Source organism: Pongo abelii, chromosome 15 (genome assembly GCF_028885655.2).
Source record: "Pongo abelii isolate AG06213 chromosome 15, NHGRI_mPonAbe1-v2.0_pri, whole genome shotgun sequence".
Taxonomy (NCBI): domain Eukaryota; kingdom Metazoa; phylum Chordata; class Mammalia; order Primates; family Hominidae; genus Pongo; species Pongo abelii.
In genome coordinates, this window is record NC_072000.2 from 101,873,418 (window position 1) to 101,899,852 (window position 26,435).

A 26,435-nucleotide genomic window follows, 5' to 3' on the forward strand; every position below is an offset into this window, starting at 1 on the left:
AATTGATCATTAAACACCAATTCCTGGGCCTACCTCTAAGGATTCTCATTCTGTTCTTCTAGGGTGGGGCACAGAATGATCAATTCTAACCAGTTCCTGGGCGTTTCTCGGGCTGCTGGGACTCCGACCACACTGCAGGTAGCAGGAGTGTGTTCCAGCAGATCTGGGCATTGAACTCAAGTCTTCCAACTCCTCCATCCTTCCCAGTATGCAGAGATTGCACGGATTTTTGTGTGGGTCCTTTGGCTATAGCGTGAATCTGTTTTCCTAGGTTCTCCTGTTGGTTCTCGTCTCAGATCTCTTGCTTGAGAAGTTAGTTCTTGGGATCTAATTGTATCTTATTAGTAATAAGATCAAGTCAGATGTTAAAGCTAAAAAACCCCCTCCCCACACCACCACCATGATTGATTCTATTTAGGATCTATTATTTGCTCTGGCTATGATAAGCTCTCTGGGGGAATAAAGGAAGCCTACGGCACTATCTCCACTCTTAAAGGAATTTGTTGCGTCTGAGGCAAGAAAATTACATTTAGAGAGAGAGAAAAGGCAATGTGTATTCTTCTTTCACATTGGGAGTTATTTCCTGAAGAAATTAAAGAGATTTGGCAAAAAGGGAGACATTGGAGGCCAGATCAGAAGGAAGAGGACTGGAAAGAGGAGGCAAGAGAACAATTCTCCCAGAACCTTCTAAAAAATTGCTTTTGTTTCCAGCAGTTTTACCTTTGTTCAGCAACTTATCGACAGTGTGATCTTGGAAATGTCACCTTAACTCCATAGCCTCAGTTTCCTCTTATGTGAAATAGTCATGCTGATGCTAACTTTATAAGTTGGTGAAGGATTAGAGGTAATGGTTCTAAAGTGGTGGTTACAGTACCTGATGCTTGCAAGTTCCCAAACTCAGCTGCCCATGTGAGCTGTGTGGGCAATGTTGGTGAGCAGGTACATGATCAGTCCCCCTCCAACTCTTGGTGATTGCCACTGTGTTAGAAAACAGCCCTGGAAGCCTCATCTTCCAGTTTCCTGAGACAAAATGAATTGTATTTTTGTGGCATCTTCCAGTTTTTAGATGCGTGCTCATTAGTTTCAGAAGCATTCATTGTCTATGGCTGCTTTAGTGCTTTACAGTAGCAGAAGTGAGTACTTGCAACAGAGACCATAGGGCTGTAGAGCCTAAAGTGTTTACTCTCTGGCCCTTGGTGGAAGAAATTTGCCAACTCCTGGACTAAAGTTGCAAAGCAGAACTTCAGGTGGAGGGAGTGGCCCCTCCGTTGATGGTTCCGTCTGTTCCACTCACCGTTCTGTGCCTTCTCATCTCCTCCCTCCACTCTGTGTCTTCTTCTCCCTCCATGTCTTTCACTCAGTCATGGTTTCTGCTTCCTCATACCTTCTGTTTGCAGAAGGCCTTCGGTGGACAGTCTCAAAGGTCTCACTACACCATGGACTTTCAGCTTCAGCTGTCACCATCACCATCATCTTTTTCCAGTTTAGACTCCAGAGATGAAGACTGTGTCTTGTCCAGTTCATCTGTTCTTGTTAGGCCACGATATATGTCTCTGTTCAGCCTCCGGATTGGATTTCCTTGGGTCAAAGTGGCCACTTGGCTTCAGTTGATTGACATCTTTAGTATGGTCTTACTACCAAGACCTTTGTGATTGGAATTAATTATCTTTCTCAATCTTTTCATGATTCTATCCTGTACCATGGCTTTATCTCAATTAACCAACACTGCCCAGATTTCTAAGTACAGTTGACCCTTGAACAACATGAATTTGAACTTCGAGGGTTCACTTATATATGGACTTTCTTCTACCTCTGCCACCCCTGAGGGAGCAAGACCAGCCCCTTCTTTTCTTCCTCCTCCTCATCTACTCAACATGTGTCTTCATTCTCAAGACGATGAGGATGAAGACTTTTATGATGCTCCACTCCCAGTTAATAAATAGTAAGCATATTTTCTCTTTCTTCTGATTTTCTTTTCTCTAGTTTATTTTATTGTAAGAATGCAGTATATAATATATGTAACATACAAAATATGTGTTAATCAATTATTTATGCTATCAGTAAGGCTTCTGGTCAATAGGGGGTTTTTAGTAAAGTTTTTGAGCAGTCAAAAGTTACACATGGATTTTCAGCTATAGAGAGGGTCAGTACCCCTAACCCCACATTGTTCAAGAGTTAACTGTAGATAGTTTTACTCCTGTTACGAATAATGCTCAAAATCCTAAGGAAGTTAAACACTCAAACAAAGGATTCTTAGCAAAGCAATTTTACTTCTGCACAGAAGGGTGCCTCCTTGGCCAGTCACCATGAGAGCACACCTGAACAAAGGGGCACGAGAGCTTTTATTCTTGATGCCAGTCTTGCCCCTGTATCCTTTTCCCATTGGCTGGGGTCGGGTTGTACAATCTAAACTAATCCTTGTTGGCTAAACATTTGATTGTTTATTTTTTATTTTTTATTATTTTTTTTTTTAGATAAGGTGGGCACATAAAAGAAAGTGGAGAGGAAAGGGGAAGGGATGTCTGTAATGAGCTAGAAAGTTAGTCTTCTTTCCAGATAAGGAAAGGAATGTGAGCTGGTACTGATAACGCCTGGTACTGTGGCATGCCTGGGCATCTAACAAAGGCAAAAAGGAACAAAAGGGGAAAAAAGGAGGGGGGTACTATGAATTAAAGAATAAAGATTGATTGGGTTATTTGAAGAGAAACCTCATCATATCCCACACTCCTATCTTTAAGTAGCATCACTCTTATTTTGTAAGTGTTGAAATTGAGACCTTCTGCAGTTAAATGTTTAAGTCGGGATGAACTACTTTTCCAGGGATGGTGAAGCTGGGGCTCTGGATGGCACTCCTGGATCTCATAAATCTTGATTCTGTTCTCTTTTTTCCCCACTTGGCTCCACTGTTTTGGCAGAGTCTCTTAAGATGGACCTGATTGGATGATGTGGAACTAGCCATGCAGAAGAACAGAGGGTGGGAAAACAAACCAGGTCAGAGAGTCCTCATATTAGTCGGTTCTTGCACTGCTATAAAGAACTATCTGAGGCTGGGTAATTTATGAAGAAAAGAGGTTTAATTGACTCACGGTTCCACAGGCTATACAGGAGGCGAAGCTGGGGAGGCCTCAGGAAACTTAACAATCATAGCAGAAGACAAAAAAGAAGTAAGCATGTCTTCACATGGCCAGCAAGAGAGAGAGACAAAGAGACCAAAGCGGGAGGTGCTACACACTTTCAAACAACAAGATCTCACGAGAACTCTTTCAGGAGAACAGCAAGGGGGAAGTTTGCCCCCATGATTCAATCACCTCCCACCAGGCCCTTCCTCTAACACTGGGAATTACAATTGAACATGAGATCTGAGTGAGGACAAAGAGCCAACCATATCAGTCCTCTTCAGTTGATGGTACCTGTGTGGGGAGAAGGAGCTGTGTAGAGTGGGTTTGGCTAAGTCGGTCAGAACTGGGAAGCATGGCAGACTAGGCTGTCCTGCAACCGGAGGGTGGTTTCAGAATTCAGAGCCTGGGATAGCATTCCCTGAACCCTCAGTCCATACCTGCTATCTACAGGCAGCTACAGAAAACGTAAGAATCAGCATTGGTCACAGGTGACAATGGGGCAGGACACTGAACTCCCTGCTCTCCACTGCGGCTGCACACAGCCTTTAAACTCCTTATTCTATCCAGCAGAGACAGTTTGCAGACAAAGGTTTCTGCACCGGCATCTATGCTCAGAAGAGATTTGCTGATGTAACAATTATTTGCACTATTTATATTCAAATGTTCTTTTAAAAAAACGCAGCCTCCAAATTTACGGATAGTAACTGTGTGCAAATCAGGAAACTTATCTCCTTTTTATAGTCTAAAATCAAATTACACTTTACATTTTTCTCACTTGCAGAATATTAGATTGTGATGCCTAAATGACTTGTGTTTATGAAAAAGGTGAATTTTAAGAACAAATTTTAAAACTGCATAAGCAGTTTAATGGGTGTTTTTAGAAAGTGAGAATGATCAGCTGGTAAGTATTTATTGTATATTAAACTGGAAGTTATAACATCGCATCCGTTAGCGCTGAATTCTGAAAATCATCATGGCCCAGGTTTGTGTTTATCAACTGATGGACCACAGGACTGTTAAATAAAGTTGTAAAAAAAAAAGTTGGTGTATGTCCCTGTTTTTTCACTAGTTTTCTGACCTGTAATCTGAGATCTGATTGAGTTCTCAATATCCTGCAAGTCACAGATTCTATCCCCATTTATGCACACGATTGTAGTTGTCACATGGTTTTCAGTGTTCTTAATGAGCTGTTAACAAGCTGTCAATTACCTATGCAAATTAGGGAGGCCGACATTGAGAGGTGGCTGTATCTGGAGTTAAAGAGTACTACCTTGGAATGTTATGAAATCAATCATTCTTGCTTTAATAGCTGTCTTACCCATGTGTCTCTTGTCACGTCTGGGTCTTTTTTCATTATAATACCTACCACATAAGAAAAGCCCTCTGGGAATTTTGAAGGTGCTTAGAAAGGAGCTTACCCAAATCTTTCATAACTTTCAACTTGGCTTAAAGATTGCCTAAAATGCAGGCTTACTTTTTCACCTGTCTTTCCAGGCACACTAAGACATTCTGTGGAGGAAGGAAAGCCATTGCTATTCTTGTGCTGATGGAAAGTGGCTTCTACTCACCTCTTAGCCCCAGATCTGGGGGACTATTTGGGATCTTTTGCCCATGTCTCCTCTGCAAGATAAATAGGTCTTTATTCCCTCCACCACTTGGTGAGCTCCTAGGTGCAGGTACATTGATGATTAATAAGTCAAGTTAAGTGCTAGGGTTGACACAGGCAAGCTTATTCACTCAACAGTGGGCTAAGCCCCATGTTCTAGGCGCCGCAGCTGCAAGAGTGAACCATGGCAAGATCACATTCATAGAGCTGAAGATGGATAATAAACAAAAGCCATAATAAATGAGGAACAGAATCAGGGGTATTAGAAGTTGATGCGTGGTATGAAAAACACAGAAAGAGGAGAGTAAGGAGGGTTAGGAGTCGTTGCAGAGAGGGCAGTTGTAATTTAAGTGGAATAATCGGGTGAGGCTTCATTGAGGTGGGTACATTTCAGCAAAGACTTGAAAGAAGTCAGGTTCTTGGCCACAGAGATATGAGAGGGAGAGCATCTGAGGCAGAACCAAATGCGAGTGCAAGAGAAGGTTTCAGAACAGTGAAGTGGCCAGTGGGAGGGAAGTTGAGGCAGCTATGGAAGGCAGGGTGTGCTGAGGCCAGGGCTGGAGCAGGAAGGGCAGGTCGCATGGACCCCCTGAGGATAAGCTCCTTGACTTTTCCTCTGAATAAAATGGGAAGCCATTACTCTGTTTGTGTGTGTGTGTGTGTGTGTGTGTGTGTGTGTGTGTGTGTGATTCTTTTAAACCTGCTACCTGAAATAATGTTTAGGTTTAAAGAAGAGTTGCAAAGAGCATACAGGTGTTCCCTGTACCCCTCACTCAGCTTTCTCTGCTGTTCACATCTCTCATAGCCATGCTCCATTGATCAAAACTAAGAAATCAACTTGTGTACAATACTACTCACTAAACTGCATACTTTATTTGGATTTTCCCAGTTTTCCATTAATGATCTTTTTTTTTTTTTCCTGTTTCAGGATCCAGATTTTCTGTTCAGTGTCTCCTCAGTGTCCTCTAATCTGTGATTCTTTCTTGGACTTTTCTTGACTTTGAAAGTTTTGAAAAGCACCCAAGTATTGTGTAGAATGTGCCCCAGTTTGAGTTTGGCTGATGTTTTCTCATGGATACCCTGAGGGTATGGATTTTGAGGAAGAACCCCACAGAGGTGATGTGATCTTGTTTTCCACTATGTCAGAGGGTACCTGGGAGCCACATGACTCCTCACTGGTGATGTAATCTTGGTTACTTGGTTAAGGTGGTGTTGGCCAAGTTTCTCCACTGTAAAGTTACTATTTTTAGTTTTCCATACTCTATCCATTGGCATTAAGTTGCTAAATCCAGTCCACATTCAAGAAAGGAAGCGTTTCAAGAAATCTGTAGTCATGTTAAAACTACCACACTAATTAGAAAATTTGGGAGGAGAAACTTGGACATGATGAAAATATCCTATTTCTCCTTAAAGCTTTGCTCATTAACTTTAGCATTCATCCATGGACCTGGCCCGCAACATTTATTAATGTGATGTTCCAATGGTGCTTTTCTAGTTCCTTCAGAACTTCATTGCCAGGTTCACAGCAGGAGTGGCACACTTGATTTCTCTTTGAAAAGCGATTCCAGGGTTCATGGTCTGAAATAGGAAGCCAGTGTGGAGGCCACTGTGATGACTCAGGTAAGGGATGGTGGTGTCTTGGGCCAGGTGGAGGCAGTGCTCTCAGATTATCTGTGGAACTGCTAAAAGCATGGAGATGCCATCATTAAAGAGGGGGAAGGCTGAGCTGGGCCATTTGGTATGGAGTAAGCCAGGTGCTCAGTTGCATTAGGCATCCCAGGGGAGATATTGAATAAGCAGCCTCATATCTAAGAAGTCAGGAGTGAGGTCCCTTTCGTCTTAGAATTTCTTCTTCAAGCTGAATTTGAGCTTTCTCCATAGCGTATCCTCAATAAATATTCTTATTTTAAAGACTAAAAGATAAGCCTCAATGTGTTGTTCTAAGAATTACATAAATTAATATATGCCAAGCTCTTAAACGCAATAAAAGATGTTACTTGTGTTAGCAGAATTAAAAGATCTCTTCCTCCCATAAATCAGCAATTCTACTTCTAGGAATAAAACCAAGGAAAAAGTGTACCTAATAAGACAGATAAAAAGAATGTTCACAGCAGCATTGTTCATCACAGTAAAAAAAAAAAATTGGAAACAACCTAAATGTTCATTCTCAGGATGGAAAAATACACACTGATATGGCAGTTACAATAGAATATTATAGCACTGTGAAAAACGTATAAACTAGAGCCACATGTTCTGCAGTGAATAGATCAAACAATATTGAGCAAACAAGTAAATTGCAGAATTTGTACATTCTTCAATCTATTGCAATGTTATTTTGGTTGAAGGATGTAAAGAAGACCTGGCCTCTCACATATGCATGGTTGGAAAAGTCAAAAGTCATTTAATAGTCTTTTCAGATAATTTTGGATAATTTTCTTTGACAGTACACCAACATTTGGCAAATAGTAGTTTCTTAAGGCTTAGTTGTAATGTAAAATCTGTAATAATGCCAATGAGTTTTTCATACTTTTGTATTAAAATCTGTTATCTATATTGAGCTTCAATGAAATTGATGGCAGACTCATGTGTGATTCTATAACCTCATACATTGGTCTTTTGGAAAATATTGGTTCACTGAGTTGTGCAAATCTTCCAAATGTTGATACTTGTAACTATAAAACATTTTAAAATCCACATTAGTGATTACCAGCAATCTCATTAGAAAATGTTTCTAAGTATTGGGTCTCCGTCAGCTCACAGTGGTAGACAGACATTTTCTAAAATTCGAATGTTTTAATTTGAATTCTGATATTGTCAGTTGCTTCCTTTGAAATAGGCTCATTTTACTCATTTTTGAGAAAATGTCTGCTAAACACTCTAGTTCAAATAGCCACTATTTTTTTGTCAGTTGTTCATTTATGTAAAAATGTTGTGTGACAACTGTGGCTAGTTCAGCTTGCAACTCAAGCAAGCAAGCAAGCAAGCATACACATGTTTTCCTCACAACACCATCATACTTTGGGGTGCAACAGAAGTGTGCTATGTGTACTTCCCATTTTGTAACACAGAATATCAAAAAGAAGTACCCATAAGGGTCTAGATGTCATAAAATTAATTTTTACTGCTTCATCAAGAGCATTGTTAAGTGAAACTGGCCTTGGTTTTTTAAATTTAGGTGTGTGGCAGTGAGTAACGCAGGGATTACTAGAAGAGTCTGTGCCACGGCCTTTGTTCCTGCTAAAAAGATGGCATTGGGAGAAATTTTAGAGAGCTTTCAAACTCTTTTTATTCTCATATTCCATATGGTCTAATTTTAACATAAATAATATGCCTTCACACTAGATTGTAAAAGGCGTGTGATTGTAGAGATTTTATTTTGTGATGTATTGTCTTCTGCAGTATCAAAGGGAAAGAGGTATTAACGTGCATCCCTCTATCTTGTCTTTTTTTTTTTTCTCAGACAGAGTCTTGTGCTGTCACTCAGGCTGGAGTGCAGTGGCATGATCTTGGCTCACTGCAGCCTCTGCCTCCCAGGTTCAAGTGATTCTCCTTCCTCAGCCTCCTGAGCAGCTGGGACTACAGGTGCGTGCCACCACGCCTGGCTGATTTTTTGTATTTTTAGTAGAGACGGGGTTTCACTATGTTGACCAGGATGGTCTCAATCTCCTGACCTTGTGATCTGTCTGCCTCAGCCTCCCAAAGTGCTGAGATTACAGGTGTGAGCCACCACACCCGGCTTCCCGTGTTATTTTTAAAGCCAGGGTAATTGTATGATTTTGTTACCAGCAGTGCTAACCTGAATGTGACCTGGTTACCTTGGAAACGCAGGAACTTATATGAGTGTACTATAAAATAAAACGTGGACTGATTCCCAGGGAAAAAAAAAGCTGGTTTGTCAGTTTACCTTTTGCACCATGGACACAAATGCCGAGTGAAAAGAGGCAAGCAATATCTCACTACTTCTATGAGAATAGTTTTGATCTTGTAGACACCCTGGTAGCATCTTTGTCATAGACCACTCTTTGTAAACTGCCCCCTAACTCAAGTCTAGACATTTTGGTTGGTTGGTTGGTTGGTTGACCTATTGTGCTCCTGTGCCCTTCTCAGGGCATTGCTCCACTTGTTGGTTCCTCATGTGTAGGGAGCAAGCCATACAGTTTTTCTCCTTTCCCCCAATCCTGGCCACAACTTCCTTAAGAAAGTGGTAAGAACTTGACTAGAAGGTACCTAATGCATCGGCAAGGTGGTGGCCCATCAGACTCTCTTTTTGGAGAGTTTTAATAAGTCACAGAGTTGTACCTAGTCAGGCATTAGAGGTAATAAAAGTGGGGACCATATGGAATGGAAGCCATTTTTGTCAACCTAAATGTTGACAAGGATGCAAAGGAAGCCGGTACATTTCTGCAGGTAGAAGTTGGAAAATGAAGCAGTGTGGGGAAGAGTCAGGAGGAGGGTCTGTGAAGTGTCATTGGGAAAAGACAGAGATAGGGACAGAGATAGAGACGAGAGAAACACACAGAAAGACAGAGAGAGAGAGAGAGAGACAGAGAGAGAAAGAGAGAGAGAGAGAGAGAGAGAGAGAGAAACTGACTTCCAATAAAGCCCTTTATGTTAATTTGATTACTTTTCCTCACAACATAGAACATGACAAAGGCTCCAGGGGAAATTCAAAGTGGAGAGAAGGAATTAAAAACTTGAAGTCTTTAATTATGAGAATGCACCAGGACTCTTAAAAACCTCGATTAGAAATTCACTTGAAATGAACATTTCAGGACTTTTAGATGGCACAGTAAGTATAGTTCTATTTTTTTTTCATTCATCTCCAGAGGATATTTTATGTTAAAAAAATAGGTTTTGATAATCAGAGTCAGAACTTAAGTGCATGACCTTGGGCCACCAGTAACCCCGATTGCTCTGAAATGTGCAAGAGCTCTGGAGACCAGGATTGGACATTCTGTTCAGCATAAGCCCTCTTTAGATCTTTCTCTGAAACAACCCTCACCAGATTGCCTGTTAATCGCCCCCATTGCATCTCCATGGTCAGAATGCCATTTCTGGCTTTATTTTCTGTTTTCTGTTTGTACATAAGATAATCTTTTTTTTTGTTTCCATCTGCAAACTCTGGGGGGTAAATTTTGAGCATGATGCACGGAGGTTTAGCCATGGGACTCTCATTACCGTTAATGGGAATGACAGCACTCAGTTTCAGAGCCTGAGAACATTTACCCCTTGGATGATGGTGTTTTGTGGTTGGATTTTTAATTGTATTTACAAATAAAGCTGACATACAAACAGCGGCGGCTCCCAGGAAGACAACATTGTAGAAAACGAGTGGGGAGTTAGGACTGTCCTTGGATACCCAGCCTCACACAATTCAGAGTTAGAGAAGGGTAGTGTGGATCTCTGCACCTCATATTATTATTATTATTGTGGTAAAATACACATAATATAAAATTCACCATTTTGAAGTGTACACTTTAGTGGCATTAAGTACATTGCAATTGTGCCACCATCACCACCATCCATCTCTTGAACTTTTTCATCATTCCAAACAGAAGTTTATACCCATCCATTAAACACTCAGTTCCCATCCTGCCTCTCCCCAGCTCATGAAAACCACCATTCTGCTTTCTGTTTCTAAGAGTTTGACTCCCCGTAGGCCTCAGGTAAGTGGGATTATACAGTATTTGCCCTTTTGTGACTGACTTATTTCACTTAGCGTAATGTCCTCAACATTCATCCGTGTTGTAGCATGTGCCAGCATTTCGTCTTTATTCAAGGCTGAGCAATATTTTGTTGTATATTGATCTACCACACTTTTAATTCATTCCTTTAATGAGGGACTCTTAGTTTGCTTCCACCTTTTGTCTGTTGTGAATAATTCTGCTACGAACATGGGTGTGCAGATATCTGTTTGAGTCCCTGCTTTCAATTTTTTTAGTTGATATACCCAGAAGTGGAATTGCTGGATCATATGGTAATTCTATGTTTAATTTTTTGAGGGACTACCATATTGCAGAGAATTTACGTTTTCACCAGCAATGCAAGAGAGTTCCAATTTCTCCACATTCTTGCCAACACTTGGTCATTTCTTGTTTTTTTTCTTTTGTTATTTGTGTGTGCCTGTGTAAGTGTGTGTGTGTGTCTGTGTATGTGTGTTTTTAAGTAATAGCCATTCTAATGCGTGTGAAGGTTTTCTGCATCTTGATAAACACCGTACGGATTATATATTCACTCATTTTTTTCTTTCCTAACCCCACTTTCCTCAAACTTAAAAACTCAGAAAATATTCCTTGAACCAAATAATTGATTAGGTCTCCCCACCTGAAGTACCCAAAACGCTCTCTGCATGTTTCCATTGCTATGTGTGGCACATCATTTCTAATTTGTGGATTTGTGGTTTATACGTGTGTCATCCTCACTGTCCTTTGTCTAGCTGTTAAAAGCAGCATCTGTCCAACATGGGATCTGGCACCTAGTAGGTACTCAATACATATTTATTAAATGAATGTATTTAAACCAATTCTATTCTGTGTGACAAATGAGTCTTTAAATATGAAGAACAGAAAGGCTCATTACCAGGAAGACTATATCAAAATTCAGATCGTGCAGTAACAAAATAACACAACTGTAAACACAGAGATGGGAAAAAGGAAATTGACTAAATTATTAGTGTCATTTTGATTTCAGAAAGTGCTGCTTCTTTACACATAAGCAGTTACAAATGCAGCCTATAAAAGTTAATATTCATAACATGATTATCTTTCAATGAAAGTATTAGGGAAACACAAAATAATAATAATGGTAATGTACAGAGGGCGGGCTTCCATGGTAACCCTGACACATCAATTTCAACATTTAAGCAAGGAGCTGCGGCACTTTAAGACAGGAGGCTCTGACGCCCAGTTTCAGAGTGACCCTCAATAAGTACATGGGAGATCATGATTACCTGGCATTTCTTGATTACTGATTATTTAGAAGGCACTTTGGAAATTGCAGATAGCTTGCTTGCCCAGGGGAATTACAATCCAAGTATGATCAACAAGGCAGAAGCTGTGCAAGGAAGGTTAGACTAAAAGTACTGAAAGGATCCTGGTTTTAAAGCTTCTTTCTGCTTTTTAGTTTATGCTCTGGTTATTTGCACATTTTAAAGGAAGGTATACACAAGTTCGTTCATGTAGGGGGTGGAGAAGGGGACTTATATATTGGGCTAAGGGAATTGTATGAGATGAAATAGGAGAGTTAAAGAAAGGTAAAATTTAAGGCATTTAGCACTGGAAAAAGATGTCAGACATTACTCATTCCCTTCATTTCACAGATGAAATGAGTAAGGATTTAAAAGAGAAGGGGTCTTGGCAGGGCCAAGGATCACACCAATTGGCAGCAGCAGAAATGGGTGTATGGCCATCTTCTGCTGGTTCCTGGATCCAGGTTGGAAGATGATCTCAGGTAAAAAACTCAGAAATATGTACTCAGGAAAGAGCAACAATCAGACAAATGAATTACAGCAGATAAAGAGGCTCAAAGTGGTTGGACTTCCACGAACTCAGTCCTTTTGAGATGGGCCACACGGAAACTCCAAATAGAGCTCTTGCCTCATTAGGTATGAGAGGACGATGCAAGAGGTCCATAGTACTTTTGGGGGCCACAAATATGTTTTTAAATTTCTTTGATAGTCAAAAGAAAAATATAAATATAATAGTAACAAATGTATTTATCAAGGAAGGACAAAGGTGAAAATGTCTCAGGTCCCCGAAAGTCATGAAGCAACCCTGCCTCCAAAGTACGGGATCAGAGCTCAAATTTCTCATTGATCATCACCTTCTCAGTTTGTGGAAAAATTTCATGTAAGCAAGTTGGGCTCAAGATCTGAGATTAGAAGAATGACAATATTTCTATATTATTTAGGGCTTTCAGTAGCAACCAGCAGAAAATCAATTTAAATTGGCCTAAGCAAAAGCAAGTAGTGACTCTCAAAACGTAAAAGTGCAAGGTTCTCTGATTTCGGGTACAGTGGGAACCAGGTGTTGAGGTGATAACTTTCAGAATGTGTCTTCCCTCACTTCCAGGTGCTACTTTTCTCAGCACTGGTGGTGTTCTCTGACAGACTTGAATTGAAGAGGTGTTAACCAGCAGCTCAGAGCTTATATCCTGCTAGGTTCGATTTCACAGGGGTTCCAGCACAAGCCCCATCAATTGACACTTGCAGCAGGCCTGGTACTGTACCCAGTCTTCACTTGCATCATTTCATTAAACTTTCAACTCCAGTCTATTAGATAGGATCTAGTCTTACTCCCCTTTTAGAGGCAAATACACTGAGGCTTCTGGAAATTAGTGACCCTTGGCACTTTCTCCCATATAGTAATCATTATCTAGATGTCATTTCTCCTATTTAAGATGTCGCTTCTTGAGAGCTGAGGTTGAAGCAACATGCTTGCTCCCTTATGTGAACTTACTCCACCTCCATTTCCGGAGAAGCCTTCATAGAACCTACAGTCCAGAAGATGCTCATTAAACATTAGTTCATGAATTAATAACTTGGCTCATTGGGTCCCCAAATTACTTTAACTGAAAGGGCTGACACATGGGTAGGCTTATGAATGCAGTGTGCAGATGAGAGTCAGAAAAGTTAGGAGCAGAGGATAATAAGATGTGAAAGAAGCCAAGGAAATTGAGTTACTGTGCACTAGCAAACTTTAAGCTTAAAAGATATTATCTATTTCAACTACGCTGTCTCTACCAGTTTTCATAAGAGATTAGGATACAGAGGTGAAGAGACTTGCCTAAATTGTTAACACACATATTAGGTCCCATATATGAAGCCTCTGTTTTAGACCAGGCACTTCATGCAGTATTTCCAGTCTTCACAATGATCTCACAGCAAGGGAATAATTCTTCTTACTTGACAGATGAGAAAATTGAAGGTCTGAGAGGTAAAGTTTCCAATACCACAATGCCACTAGTGAGGGACATGGGCAGGATTTGAATCCAGATTTGTCTCAAGCAAAAATTCATGTTTTTTTTCCTTCCCCTTTTACCATACTGTGCTGTTGGCTGTGCAAGTGGAACTAAAAGTAATGCTTCTTAACTCAGAGTCCAGTGTGTGTAATAGTACCTGACTCTAAAGCCCCCTGGGAGAAGACCCCTGTCTATTAACTCCCTTTCTACAGCATCTCTACTAAACACCATGGGCCATTTGGGGCCTAATAAATTTCTTTTATTGGTGAAGGTTATCTTTGACATAATAATAAGAAAAAAAATCTTTATTATAGAGAAATAAATGGCAATTTTAAAACAATTTCAATGTAGAATAGGAAAGAAAAGGGAACATAGTCAATTCAAATGTGCTTACGATAAAAAGAAAGGCAACATGGAACCTCACACCACGCATAGCTCATCATTCCCTTCTTCTTGGGTCAATCTGCTTGCCCCAGCTTTCTCATTCATCTTTTAAAAAAACTGACATAAAAATATCTTAGATGTTCCTGAGCACAAAGCAATGGGGTCCCAGGGCAGAAAGGGCAGAAGGAGGATGTAGATAAACAGAATTATCCAGGTCAGCAGAATTTCTACTTTCCTATGACCCAGCTTAAAATATTGCCACTTGCTTCTCTGGCTCATAATCCTATCTCTTTCTTCTTCTTCTTCATTTTTCTTTGAGACTATCACAAAACAGTAGCTATTTTATTTTTTTATTGCACTTATCACCATTTGAAATATCTTCATCATTTATTTGCTTACTTCTTTGCTATGTGTCTCCTTCTATAAACTGTATGCAAACTTATACTTCCTAACTGCCTTGTTCACAGGTATATCCCCAACTGCTAAAACATTGCTTGTCATATAGTAGGTATTGGAGGAAAAAATGGACCACTGTTGAAAGAACAAATGGAATTAAAGCCGCTCAATGGGATGTCATGGTCTTGTATGCTTACACAACACCCTGGTCTCTTCTCACTCCTATTTTCAGATGGATTTGATTCTTCCATGCCTACCAGGACCTGAGTCCTGAAGGGGAATTAAGAGTTCTCCAGGGGACAAAGTGGGGGAACATCCCAGGCCAAGGGGCCATGAAAGAAGGAGATCCCGACCTTGCATCCCATTGCTGCTATGGTGTCAAAAGACTCCTTGGAAGGTTTGAAACTTGGTGCCAAGTGATTAGATGGAGCTTTTTAGTGTGTGATGACTGCAAGTTGATTTGTAGATGATTGAAAGTGGATACCTGCTTATCTGGTGGGATTCCAATCAGAGCTGAATACCTCTTTAAGTCAATAGGAATTGCCATTACAATCAATGGTTTTCCCTGAGTGTAAATCTCCCAGTCAAATCACTAGGAAGTGATCAATGAAACTGCTTTTTGATGTCGGTAGGAAATTGGTATATAAGGTAAGTCGATGGGGAAAGTCTCCAACTTTCCTCAGGAAACTTTTGATTCTTCGGCAATTTACAAATCAAAATGATATGCACAGATCTCCTCCCCCCACCAACATTAACAACTTGCTCTTCAGAAATCCTCACCCAGTCTCTCACCAATCTGTGAGGCTTCTTGGTTTCAAATGTCAGCTTCTTAGTCTTTGGCAGACAGTATGGAAGTAATGTTACGGAGTGTATGACATACAGTAGGTAGTTTTTCTTTCATTTACTTGCAATCACTGAGAAAGACAGAGAGAAAGAGAGAGGCAGAGAGAAGAAAAGAAACACCCTAAACAACTTCCCATCCCTTATTATTTCATCAGTTGCTGTATATAATCAATAAAGTTCCCTGACAGACATCAAGGTGTTATGGCCACTCTTAGCGCCTATAATCAGTACAAGAGTTTCTTGATGAGTTTGATATTCAACTTACCCAGGTGACTCTCCTTGGGCTAATTAGGACTGGGTGAGCTTGAGGAAGTGAAGAGGTTGGTTGGATATAGTAAAAGCCACACTTCTAAGCTGCCTAAGAATGGTGAGGCTTGATGGTGATGCCTTGGCATAGAAAGAGGTCAGCAACCCGTGGTTCCACATGGTGGCCAGGAGGCCAGAGAATGTAGGTTTTATTCTGCCCATGCATGTCCTCAACTGCCAGCTAACAATGGCCACAACCTGTGTCTCTTACTCTGGTTCCTCAAAATCCACCAGAACACAATGTAGTCAGAGTCCTCTCTCTTCCACTTACCACTTAAATGACCTTAAGAATTAATGACTTAATAATAACCATAAGCATAATGAACAGCAACCACAATAGTAGCAGCTCATACCTTTTGAGCATTTAACCACGTGCCTAATATTGTCTAAGTGTCTTCCATGCGTAAACTTATTAAGTCCTCATAGCATCTCTCTTAGTTACTATTAGTATTGCCATTTTACATCTTAAGAAACAGAGGCACTTAAAGTTCAAGTCACTAGCCAAGTGTCAAACAGTCAGTAGGAGATGAGGCCAGGAATTGAATCCAGAAATTCTGATTCTAGAACCCAAGCTTTTTACCAGCAAGTCAATCTCCTCCCCTGGACTTCAGTTCATTATTTCTTCAGGGTTATGTGTGAGGCTTGGGTGAGTGTAAATGTGGAAGCCTTCTCTGTAAGCTATACAAATAGAAATTAGTATGGTCAAGCCTTTGGTAACCAGAGTGTCAGTCTGAGAGCATGATCCCTAACTTAACTTCTGTCCTAACACTGGAAACATAATTTAAAAGCACACACATCTGATGGACAGGCCAGTGGTGTTATTCAGATGCATTAAGGAGAATATTGTCATTATAACCTTTCAGCAAACTGCCCCTTGGCTGGGATGATTATCTCCCTGCTCAGAGCATTCACATATGACAGTGACAGCCAGTCCAGCATGAACAGATTCAATACTGTATTTATATGAATTTCGTCTTCTTAACCTGTGGGTGTATTTTCCTCCATTGCCTTACATGTTCCTGGTGATTATTACGCTGACATTCTTGCCATTCTGACTTTTCTTAAAATTTGATTTTCCTCCCTAAAGGATGATGTCTTCTTCCTCATTGTGTCCCCAACACTCAGCACATCATCTAGAACACGGCAGGATCATCATCTTTTATCTGGTTTAGATTTTCTTTAACATTGATATTTTGGCATTTGGAAACTTATTAAACCCATGTTCTAAATTCTGAGGTTTCAATTATGTACGTTCCTGCTTGCTTCTCAGCGAGTTAGGTACCCTTTATTACAATTTTGTACATGGCCTGAGCTGGACTCCATGACGTGATTAATATGTGTTGTCTCTATTAGTCAGAATGAAGTAGTTTATGCTATTGTAACAAACACCCCTAAATCTCATTAACTTATAAAGCCAAAGGCTGATTTATGTTGCTATTAGGTGGGTTGGCTTCATATCTTGTCACTGTGGGTTCTGGGATGAAAAAATAACCACCATTATCTCAAATTTCTGGTTTCCACAGGGAGGAGTTCTGGGAGACCTGACCCTAGCAATTGAAAGAAACATGCATGACTTCTACTCATCTTAAAAGCTAGAACTGGTCACTCAGGCCCACTCTAACCCAAAGAAGTGAGGAAGTGCAATCCTGCAACATGCTGGGAAAGTGGAGAGCTGGCAATATGTGGTAAGCAGCTCTAATGACTACCACATGGTCTTCAAAAAGTCCAGTCTAGTCTAAATGACAAGAAACGAACTCATTAATTAAACTGGAATACAAGAGAAAAAGTGATGAGTAGTTTAAAGGTCAAAAATCATGCAAGGTGAATGGGAAAATGAGAAATAACTTTTTTGCACATCTGTTAGGTTCGAATACCTTTACATATGGGTTCTGATTGACCTCTCAGCAGTCTTATAAGACAGATGCTATTGGCTCCATTTTTCATGTAGTAGAAAACTGTAGCCAGTCAAGGATTTGTTGAAGGCCAGTGGGGGCACAGCCACTCCTTCCCCTATTTCTCATGTAAGTAACTTGATGCCTTCTTCTTCATTGTGTCTTATCCTTTCTTGTGTTTATCCTGTCTCAGACAGCCCAAGCACAGTGTGTGCCATAAAATAGGCTCAGTAGATGATGACTGGAGGAAGGAGCCTATGAAGGGTTGCTTCTGGATTAAAGAACCAGGTTGGATCCTCCAAATGTATTCAAGTACGGTCAATAAGTGGTAGCTGGTGAACAGTCTTCACCACCAACTATGACTAGAAGCTCTCCAGAATGTTGTTTTTTATCTCTTTCTTTCTCTCCCCCTTAGGGACCAATTCTTATGTTGACTTAGAGAAGGATGTATTATTTTATGCATATCTGAGACAAACACAGCCCACAGCCCTCTTTAAAAAATGTTCTTTTCCCTCTCCTATTTCTTCTTTATTTTTTTTTCCATTTTTTTGTCATTTTCTGGAGTTTTGGAAATTAGGCCATGAATATATGGCCTAATTTGTATGTGTCTGTGCTTGCAAAATCAAAAAAGTTACCAGAAAAGAATTTTTTGTTGTAAATATGAGATGTTGAGTTGTTTTCACTTGTTGAGAAGAAGTACTTTTGCATTTTACTGAGTAGCACAACACTATGAATCACACAATTAACATTTAAGATAAATATTGTAGATATAATTAAAGTAGGTATAAAATGTGTTTCATCTAGTAGCAGGACAACTCCTTTTTTGAGGAAGATATAAAAACTTAATTATTAAAGCAAGCAATAAATTGAAGTGCAGACTCTACTTGCATTCAATGATTATTTCAGAAATATTTTTGAGCACCCAGTCCTAATAACTATTTTAATTATAATAGCATCTCTACATGGAGGACTTACTGCGTTGTCACAAAGCATTAAGTGTTATCTCATTTGCTCTTTGCCCCAACTGTATGAAACAGGCAATCAGGTCATCATATTGTCCCTGTTACTTTGAGGAGTTAACTAGGCTTAAAGATGAGAAATGACTTGTCTAAGGTCGTATGGCTGGAACTCAGTACTGTCTGGCTTTCAAGATCAACCTCAACCATTTCAGTTCAGTATACCTATTCATAGTGTGTGCCGGTTACATGGATGCACAGACAGACTAAGAAACATATTGATTAATTCCCTAATTATGTAGTGGGTGAACTGGGGTCAAGAGAAGAGGCAACTCACCCTAATTATCCTATCACTTGGCAGCAGTACAGGAACTCAGGTCTGAAAGCCCTGAATCTTAGAAAGTGAAGTTCTTTGGGCCCAGGCTCTGGATTTAGACAGACTGAATTAAAACCCACATTCACTATGGCAGAACTGAGTAAGCTCAGACACATGTGAAGCTCGGTTTCCTCATCTATAAATTTGGTGATCATTTTACATGTGTGTGCACAGGCATGCTTCATGCGTATGTGAGGGTTAAATGAGTTGCATCAGAGATGTTTAATCATTTATTTTACAATAATAATTATTATTAATTCACTGCATTTTCTACTGCAATAATTTTTTAATACTGCAGTGAGTCGCTTTTGAAAACTTTTTGTTTTAAGCTAATCACAGTTGAGAAGCAGGAGCCTAGCCTGGCCATGGCTGGTGGGAAGGAGAAATGGCCACAGTCAATGCAATTTGCATCCTGTGGTCTGTATGTCTAGGTCAAGAGAGCTCAAGATGCAAGAAGGACATTGACCTCTGCCATGCATTTAGTGAAAGTGAGTTTTTTGTTAGTATATAAGACCGTAAACTGGAAGCGCTGTCCTATTGAACTTGCCAACGTGATTAAAATTTATGCTGTCTTAATTATACTGGGAAGACAGTGCAGGCCCCCAAACTCTACTTAGGAAGAAAATCCGTCACTGCTTGCCTCTTTTCCTTGTTCCCAAGGATGCCCACAATGACCTTCAAGCCACAGGACCTAAAGAAGAGAGCACAGTGCACCAGCAAGCATGTGGGGGCAGGGACAACCCCTGGCACCAGCTCTGCCAGGGCTAGCAGGGACCTTGAGCATGTTATGCTCCGTCTCCTAGTTTCTGAGATCCAATGAGGCACAGAGGGGAAAAAATACCTAGGTTCTTGGTTCTGCTGTTTGTTGCAGCTTTAGTTACTTGGCTTCTGTGAGGCTGAATTACCTTATCTGCAAAGGGAGATAATAATTTCTAACTCAAAGGAGGACTGACAAGGGCAAGTACTAAAGCATATATAGACCTCTGGCATGATGCCTGATAATCAATGCTCAATTAATAATAATAATGATGATCGCACCAAAGTGTGTTTTATTTTTATTTACATGACCCTGAACTTCTCGAGGACAGAGGCTTTATTTTCCTTATCTGTCTACTTCAGTGCCCAAGACAGTCTCTAATAATAACAGGGTCAACAATAACACCAACATTTATTAGGCATTTACCATAAATTAGATACTGTTCTATGGGCTTTAAATACACAAACTTATCGAATCCTCATGTTATTCTTATGATGTGGTTGCTGTCACTCTTCCCATGTTCAGATACGAAAACGGGGGCGGAGAGAAGTTAAGTAACTCGCCCAGGGTCACACAGCTATTTGAGATGGTAGGAGGTGCTCAGTAAATGTGGAATGAATGAATGAATGAATGAATGGCTTGCCATGACGCCTATCTGTCGATCCTGACCGCAGCTCCTTGTGTGTTCCTGTTGTTGTTTTCAGGTGCTGGGCAATTTGGCTGGAGGGATTTGCCAGTGGCAATGGGTACAGTGATGAAGGAGGCTACTGGTGCTTCAGTAAGTCCTGCCTGCCATCCATGTGCAGCCATAGTGAAAATGACAGGAGATTAATAGGAAATAATAGGACAGTGAGTATAGCGCTTAGGCGGCTTTCCATGAGCAAAAAACCTCACATTTAGCAAGGTGCAATTAGCTCTCTAAGACAAGATGGATAGGCAGGAAATGAAATAGGCTTGCGGTGATTTTATTTTTATACCTGGGTCCGCCCTTGGTCCTTTGGCCTAGTTAGCACTTCCGAACCTCCAGCTGACTCTGCACTGCCTGCTAGCTTTAATACACTTCGACTCTGGCTTGCTACACAGCCCTAATGTCGAACACATGAGGCAGACAGTTGCCCGGAGGCATTCTCCGTAGAAACTCTCATATCACAACAGAGCTCAGCTTTCCACTACCACGCCAGGCCTCTTCCTTCCATCAGTGAGCAACGTAGCAGGTTGCAGACGCCAGGCAGTGTCACAGAAATGTCCTAATAGACACACCGGGGGAAAGCAGGGCGGCTCCCGTTGCACGCCAGAAGCCTTTCCATCATACCTTCTCCTCCACATAAGCAGATTAAACTTCATTAACTGTTCTTAAAAGGTCTACATGCATCCATACCATAGGAACCTGAAATGATCACCTTAAAGGAAATTACCATTGTTTTCTTAACAGCCACCGCGAACTCCAAGGCATTTGCACGAAGACCTGTTTTGACTTTTCCCTTTCTGGAAGATGGACTATATCTGTTTCCCTAAATGCAATAATTATTTTATTGCCCTGGCTTCTATCTGGGCACACATTCCATTTTCAAATGTAAATAATCATTTCCACCTTTAATAAATTAGATGGAACCTGTCTTGCAGGGAGAATGAACATTTCAATATCTTCAGACACACAATGACATCGTATCAATATTTAAAATCATTTTATGCATGTATTCCAAGTTGTCCAACTTCATTAAGGCCATTCATCAAGCCCTAGCTAGAATGTATTCCCATTGGACTTGTAGGCCTGGGGGCGTACCAAACAGAAATTTAAACTAACTTGCCTTTTTAATTCACATTATTCTCAAACATTCTCTTTTTTAACCCCCTGCCATGACTAAGGCATTTAGACTGGGCCATGATTCGGTACATGTCAAAATTTAACTGACACAATCCCCATTAGTGTGTCAGAATGTGTGTGCCCCGGTAAAATACAGTATCCATCCCTCCCTACTCATTGATAAATTACCCGCTAGTTCTTTCCAGCACTCGGCAATAATTTGAGTTTATTGCTTGGTGTTTCCGTTAAATATTTACAAACATTTTAAACTATGTATAAATGAAACTTTCAATGTTTTGCCAGTCTCATCCTTTCCCCTGACTCCAAAATAAAAGAAAAATCTCTTGATCTATTTTTCATATTCCTGAAGATGCCACACGTGAGCATTGATGCTGGGAATACAAATATTCTTGCAAATAAGATCAGCCCCTCTCCCTGCCATCTGTGTCGACCAGGGTGGATTTGTTTCCCAAGATATGCATTTTCTAGCTGATGCTGAAGTCCCGCACTGCAATGCCAATAAGCAATTAAGTCCATGCTGAGGAACTTGCAATAAAACCTTCTCAAACAGGGCACTGATCCAGAGAAGGTTGGAGAAGCCTGCCTCCACTATGCCACCTTTTGCCAGGCAAAAGTCACGGAATACAAGCTCATATTTCAGGGGCAACCAGGCATCCGCGAGTGAAGTGGCTCTTTAGGAAAAGGAGGCAGAGGTGGCATTGTTGTAGTCTGTGAAGGCTGCCATAACAAAATACCACAGGCTGGGCGGGCGAGGCCGGGGGGCGGGGTGGGGGTCGCGGTTAAACAGTGGAACTGTATCTTCTCACCGTTCTGGAGGCTGGAAATCCAAGACAGAGATGTGAGCAGGGTTGGTTTTTTCTGGGCCCTCTCTCCTTGGTTTCTTCAGCGTCTTTGCATGGCCTTTCCTCTGTATGTGCACATCCCTGGTGATTCTTCTGTGTGCAAATTTCTTTTTCTTATAAGGATTCCTATTGGATTAGGGCCCACCCTGCTAACTTCATTTTAGCCATTTAAAAACTCTATTTCCAAATATGGTCACACGCTGAGGTACTGGAGTTAGGGCTTCAACATGAGCATTTTGAAGAAATGAAATTCAGCCCATAACAGTGCAGGGCTGTTTAAACAATAAGACAGTGGAGGGAATGAGAAGGCAAGGAGCAGCGTGAAGGATGAGAGGAAAAACAATGATCACAGAGGCAGAAAAAGGACCAGCAGCTGGGAAAAGTCCAGAGGAATTCAGACTTCTTTGTGCAGGGAAAAAGCCTGGAAACACAAGTGTCCAGTATCCATCGTAGCTCTGACACTTGCTTACTGTCAGCATCCACTTCCTTTAATGCTTGTCACTGTGTTTAAAATAAAATCTCAACTCCCAAATCCCCTGCGCAATTGGTCTCCTGCCGCGTCTTCTCCAGGAGCTCCCCTCCCTCTCTTAGAAAGCACGTGGCCCTCTTTCTTTTCTCCAACACGCCAAGCTGTTTCCCACCCGACAGCCTCAGCACATGCTTCTCCCTCTGCTTGGTGGTTCCTCTACAGCTGGTTAATTTCTCCTCATCTTGCAGATCTCAATTTAAATGCCTTCAAATTTAAGAGATCCTTTCTCAGCCAGGTGCGGTGGTTCACACCTGTAATCCCCGCACTTTGAGAGGCCAAGGCAGGTGGATCATGAGGTCAAGAGATCGAGACTATCCTGGCCAACATGGTGAAACCCCATCTCTACCAAAAATACGAAAATTAGCTGGGCATTGTGGCACACGCCTGTAGTCTCAGCTACTTGGGAAGCTGAGGCAGGAGAATCGCTTGAACCTGGGACGTGGAGGTTGCAGTGAGCCAAGACCATGTCACTTCACTCCAGCCTGGGCGACAGCGTGAGACTCCGTCTCAAAAAAAAAAAAAAAAAAGGTCGTTTCTCTTTACTCTTACCTGAGAATGAAGCCTCATTTTTCAGCATCCTCATTCCTTTCTTTGAAGCACTACGTTTGTTACTACCATTTGCAAGTGTTTTATTTTTTGGCTTGTTTAGCATCAGCGGAGGGAAGAAAGTAGCTCCCTGTAAGGAAATATTGAATTTCAAATTCTCATGTCATATCCCGGTGGAGACACCCAGCGGTTCTTGGGACACAAAGATGTGAAGATCTGAGCTAAAGAAATGGATTTAGAAGCTTCCAGTCTAAAGTCTGTAGTTCAAGCCATGAACTACATGAAGAGGTCCTGAGTTGGAGAGTAAGAGGGAACCGGACAGAATCCTGAGTGTAATTTCCATATTTAAAGCTCCTATAAAGCCACTAGATAATAAATAAGAAAACACCCTGGAAATTTAGAAATAGTAGTTGCTCAGTATCAGTGTTTCTTATACCCCAAGAGGAGGCCAGTTATGGGGTTCCAGTCTAGAAGTCAGGAGACATAGATCCTGGTGTGGCTGTGTCTGAACTAGCAGCTCTTTCCTGATCTGGGCCTCAGAGCTCCTGTCTGTCTAGAGGGCAGGCCATGCCACATGGTATCAAGAGTCTCCTTGAGGTCTGCTGTGTCTTTGGTTGGCCAGTGACTGTCCAGCACAGAGGAGAAATCATAACCCTCTCAGTTCCCTGGAGTATTCCCTGAGACATGTCCTTATGAGCAGTGGCCCTGCTTGCAGCACAAACAGAAATAAACGCCTGTGTGCCTATGTTCTTGCTTCTTTAGGTGTTTATTTCCTGTCTCCTCTTCTCCTCTTTCCAGTGAGAAACCATCTCATCAGGGCTGGTGGGGGGAATCCCAGGGAATACCCAGGGCCCGGTAGGGCAGACGGCATCCAGGGCTACAAAGCTTCATAGCAATGCAAGTCCAGGTAGAGATTCATTGCAGAGTCGATGCCAAATACCTGGGCCAAGAGTTTCCCATCTGTTGTCTCGTCTCCCCTTCCATTAACCGCCAAGATCTCCTTGTTTTATAGATGAGAAAAATGACTTGTCGCTGGTGGTTGGAACTCAGGTTTCTGAATTCAAATCTCAGTGTTTTCTATTCCATCTCAAGGTACTGAGGACAAGGACTTTTCCTTCTTAACTGGTCAAGTCTTCCTTTTTGGGCAAAGTCTATTCTTTGTTTCATCAAGCATAGACTCAAGCATAGACTCATTTTCCCGCTCCTGAATGAGTAATGAAAGGAACTTGCCGGTTCTTTGAGGTTCTTGAAAGTTCTGAGGTCAGCTTAGTGCCTCTGTGGTCCTGTTTCCTGGGGTCAAATGGAGATAAGGATCTTTTACGTTACAGAGTTGCTGTGAGGACTAAATGACCCCACAAATGAGGAACTGGCTCGATGACAGTAGGCATTCAATGCACATCAGCACATCTCAATTGAAAGGCATCAGAAAGACAGTATTTAAGCTTGGGGTTAAAAAGCACAGTGTTTGGAGAGGTGGAGTGGGAAAGTGAAGATATTCCAGGTGTACAGAAGAATTGAGTGCTGCCTTTCCTCCATATGTCCCCCAGGTTTGGGAACTTTGGGGATTTATTTCTTAGTGTGGGGTAATTGCATTTTCAAGTCAGTCATGTGCTCAATGGAGTAATAGAGCATTATTTGAGTCACTTCCAAAATGAAGTGCTTATCTAAAAAAAAAAAAAAAAAAAAAAAGAAGGTTGAAGAGCTCCCATAATATTAAGTTGTTCTGCACTGTTCATGCCCAAATCCTCGATCCTTTCCAAATTCAGTACTTCACATTTTAAAAGAGCTCTTCATGTTAGAAGTGAACGAGGTGTTCTGGGCTCACACACTGTGGGCCACTTTAGACTCCCTCGATTGTGCTGATAACGTGAAGAGCGCTCCAGCTATGTGGAGTGCAGCTCCGGCATGCATCCGCTACTCTCACGAGCCCCTTCTGAGCTGGAGGCAGACTGGTCTCTGGAAGATCTGTGCCCATGGGGGCAACTCTGGGCTGGACCCACTCCAGGCCTCCAGTGCAACATATTGTTCTCATTCTGAACAAAAGTCTGGGTCTCAAAAAAGAATTAAGGAATTAGGCAACAGAGTATAGGGTTTGTTTCCACCAGGCCACCAGGATGGAATCCTTGTAGAGCTGATTTATCCGTTGTCGGAAGGACAGAGACCAGTTGTCATTAAAGTGCCACCCTATGCTGGTTGCCAGTATGAAGACTTGAGTTGTCTGTTTTATTAAGCACAATAACAGGGTGAGATATTTATACACTGTGGAGGCAGAAGCTCAGAGACATTAACAAATGTTCCTACAGATAGGAAGGAACATCCCTGGGCCTGGATTTGATTCTACCTATTCCAGTGTCTGTGCTTCCCTCCCAGCTAGGCATTGTGGAGAAAATGTGGACTTGGAATTAGAAATGGAGCCCGGCCATTAAATATGTCTTCTGACTCCGTGTCCAGAGTTCCTTCTGCTCATAATACATCAGTGCCATTCTCTGAAAAAACAATATTCTTTGGTAGGATGGTTCAATGTCAGAGTTTCAATGCCAGTTTTATTCATAAAGAACAAACACATTATAAATATAGACCACTAATCATGGAAGTAAGTTCCATTGACAGCCACAGATGAGGATGTGGGGATTGAGGTGTGGGGGTGGCACATGGCTATAGGAGGTGATGCGGTAAGACAGCGGCCAGACTCGTGTAGATTCTTCTGGTCTTGGCTTCCCTGACTGATATGGTTTGGCTCTGTGTCTCCACCCAAATGTCAGCTCGAATTGTAGTCTCCATAATCCCCACATGTCAAAGGCGGGATCGAATGGAGGTAATTGGATCATGGAGGCCATTTCCCCCATGCTGTTCTCATGATAGTGAGTGAGTTCTCATGATATCTGACGGTTTTATAAGCATCTGGCATTTCCCCTGCTTGCACTCATTCTGTCCTGCTACCCTGTGAAGAAGGTGCCTGCTTCTCCTCTGCCTTCCACAGTGACTGTAGGTTTCCTGAGGCCTCCCCAGCAATGCAGCACTGCAAGTCAATTAAACCTTTTTCTTTTATAAATTACCCCATCTCAGTTATTGCTTCCTAGCAGTGTGAGAACAGACTAAT

At 41.4% G+C, this 26,435-nt stretch overlaps 2 long non-coding RNA genes across 2 annotated transcripts in view; both read left to right on the top strand.

Moving 5' to 3' along the window:
- Positions 1-26,435, top strand: part of LOC134760099 (uncharacterized) — a 123,320-nt gene that overhangs the window by 6,536 nt on the left and 90,349 nt on the right. The window lies entirely within an intron of this gene.
- On the top strand, positions 861-4,263 carry LOC129049837 (uncharacterized). The gene is made up of 3 exons (XR_008513212.2): positions 861-1,942; positions 2,916-2,991; positions 3,097-4,263. It is a non-coding gene; the product is annotated as an uncharacterized LOC129049837 (long non-coding RNA).